We start from the raw sequence: 3,419 nt of genomic DNA on the forward strand, positions 1-3,419 counted from the left end.
GATTTTTTTGCCTTAATTAACTCTGCTCGCAGAATGGTCAAAATCAGAAATAGTAAACTAGGTTCAGTTCATAATGAATGCAAATTTCTTTGCGTCTCAGGCACATTTAGTCTGAAGGTAACGAATGCGCCTAGGAGGGCAAAGCTCATGGGTTTGAGCCTGACAGTTTTTTTATGGGAAATATTACGTTTCACAAAATAGCCATTTTTTGTCTGCTTATGCGTTGTCGGCTTAGTTTTTTGGTGCCTAATTATAGAGTTAACTGTTTTTTTTTCTTTTCATTACGTTTTTGTCATTTTTGATGTTGTGCTTTACCACTGTGGTTTGTATTTTTAGCCTTGACTTCGTAATTTTTTTAGCTTGAAATCTTCATTCTGCCCAATTTGCTTCGGCCTGTTTTTTATCGGCTTAGTGACCTAATTTTGGGTCATTTCATGGTTAAGAAATATTTCATGTTTCATTCTGGTTTCCGCAAAGCGCTAAAAAATTTAACAGATATTATTGTTCAAGATTTTTCTGACAACAATTTTTTTCAGCTTTTTGAAAAAAAATTTTGAGCCTGATATGTTTCGGCTCGAAATTTACTAGCTGATTGGCTTTATATTGCATCGTAGCCTTATTTATCTTGATAGATCTAGTTTTTAGACAATTTCGGTTTTTTGTGGTTACTTTACTTGCTTTAAATCGCAAGTGGTGCAAAGCTCAACTTCAACTCAGTAAGTAAAATTTAAATAAGCTATTTGTCGTCTCACTAAAATTACATTTTTACAACATCCATTGAGTTTTTATAAGAAGTTTTGTTTATTTGGCAACAATTTCAGCCACAAAAAAAATAAATTTTTTCTTTCTGTTGAATCCATATTTCAAATTTGAAGGAGACCGAAAGATAAATATCAACATGATCAATTGTTATCCATGGAAGTTCAGTGCGGGTTAGCTGGTGCTAGGTCTTGATTGGTAGTGCTAGTTTTTTTTGCAGACTGTTTTTTTTGGTATCCCGATCTTTAAGCAGACCTGAAAGATTTATAAAGTCAGAGTGCTAACTTCAAATATGGCATTAAAAAGTAGCGATCGCTTGCTCCTCTGTGCTCACATTCAGCACGATTGTTTACTTGTGCTTGAATCTGCAATTGTCGCAAATTTTTTTGTCCCAATTTCTAAACGTTTTTTTTTTCAATTTTTTTGCCAAAGATTGATAATCGTTTTTAGTCGATTTAAATGCATTATAGCCTTTTCTCTGCAAGCTATATTCTTTTTTGGTAACCATTGCCTTTGTGGAAAGAAGTTTTTTTTAATCGGGTAGTAGACTTTTTTCTCCTTAATTAACTCTGCTCGCAGAATGGTCAAAATCAGAAATAGTAAACTAGTTTCAGTTCATAATGAATGCAAACTTCTTTGCGTCTCAGGCACATTAGTCTGAAGGTAACGAATGCGCCTAGGAGGGCAAAGCTCATGGGTTTGAGCCCGACAGCTTTTTTTATGGGAAATATTACGTTCCACAAAAAATGGCCATTTTTTGTCTGATTAAGCGTTGTCGGCTTAAATTTTAATTGCCTAATTCTAGAGTTATCTGTTTTTTTTTTCATTTTATTACAATTTTGTCACTTTTGGTGTTGTGTTTTACCACTGGGGTTTTGCATTTTTACTAGCCTTGACTTCGTAAATTTTTTAGCTTGAAATCTTCATTCTGCCCAAATTGCTTCGGCCTGTCTTTATCGGCTTAGTGACCTAATTTCGAGTCATTTCATGGTTAACAATTATTTCATGTTTCATTCTGGATTCCGCAAAGCGCTAAAAAATTTAACAGATATTATTGTTCAAGATTTTTCTGACAACAATTTTTCTCAGCTTTTTCAAAAAAAAAATTGAGCCTGATATGCTTCGGCTCGAAATATATTAGCTGATTTGCTTTATATTGCATCTTTTGACGAGCAAAAAAAAAATTCGTGTGAGCATGCGTGTGTTTTGAGGGTAAAAGCACTTCTTATTATTCCGAAATTTTTTCGGCTTTTTTATTTGCCGTTTTTGGGTATATTAGTTTTCGGCCTGATTATATCGTTTTAGAGGTCTTCTATTGCTTCTTTTGACGAGAAATTTTTTTAGTGTTTGTTTAATTTGAGGATGAGGGGAACTTTTTTTCGGCCTTAAGACGCAGGGTAAATTATCTTCCGATGCTATCTTTGTATTCTATTATCTTGAGATTTTTTGTTTTAAAACTAGCCTTATTTATCTTGATAGATCTAGTTTTTAGACATTTTCGGTTTTTTGTTTGTTGTTTTACTTGCTGTGTATCGCAAGTGGTGCAAAGCTCAACTTCAACTCAGTAAGTAAATTTAGATTAGCTATTTGTCGTCTCACTAAATTTCACGTTTTTAGAACATCAATTACGTTTTTATAAGAAATTTTGTTTATTTGGTAACAATTTCAGTCAGAAAAAAAATAAATTTTCTCTTTCTGTTGAATCCATTTTTCAAATTTGAAGGAGACTTAAAGATAAAAATTTTGATGATCAATTGTTATCCATGGAAATTCAGTGCGGGTTAACTGGTGCTAGGTCTTTATAAGTAGTGCTAGGTTTTTTAGCAGAGCAGTTTTTTGGTAGATCGGTTTTTAGCAGGCTTTTTGTTTTTAAATCGTTGAATTGCTTGAACAGTTTTTTTATACAAACAAATTGAAAAACTGTAGAACTAGTTGTGTTTCAGACTTTTGAAGAAAGTAACAGAATATGTATGCTTGGAGTGTTTTATAACAATTTTTTTTCTCTATTGAAGATATCGATTACTTAGTACAAACCTTGAAAAAATGACTCTCTTCGATTATATTTGTCGATTTGCATTTTTTTCTGAATTAACTTTTGCGCGCTTGAAAACTGTCTATAATAGTGAGCGCATAGAGCAAATAAATTAGTTTCAAATTATCCTGCACTTGAAATCGTTGAAATGAAATAGGCTATTAAGTAGGCATACATTTTCTTTACACGTTTCAAAATATTAAACTTAAAATTTGATATGGGTCAGTGAAAACGTAATTTATTTATCTTCCGAGGTTTTCCGAGATTTTCCGAGCTCTCACAAATAATCATCAACACCCTTTTGTCATTTTTTAACAAACAAGCCAAAAACAGGCCAGAATTTTTTGAAAAAAAAAACAGACCAAAAACAGCTCTGAAGGTTTTCAGAAAGCTTTTTGGGTCACTCAGCCGAGCAAGGATGTCGTATAATTTCACCAAAAAGGGGATCTTTTGGGTGGCGAGGGGCTCGAATTTTTAAGGAGGTATGGGGGGGGCGTTCCTGAACCTATCGTTTGTTGTTCTACTAAAAATCTTTTGTATTTTTCCGAACCATGAAATACATATTTATTTTCAAACACAAAACATGTTTTAATAAGTTGATAAAATTTATTTTGTCTCCGACGTGAAC

This window comes from Symsagittifera roscoffensis, chromosome 10 (genome assembly GCF_963678635.1).
Source record: "Symsagittifera roscoffensis chromosome 10, txSymRosc1.1, whole genome shotgun sequence".
Lineage (NCBI taxonomy): Eukaryota > Metazoa > Xenacoelomorpha > Acoela > Convolutidae > Symsagittifera > Symsagittifera roscoffensis.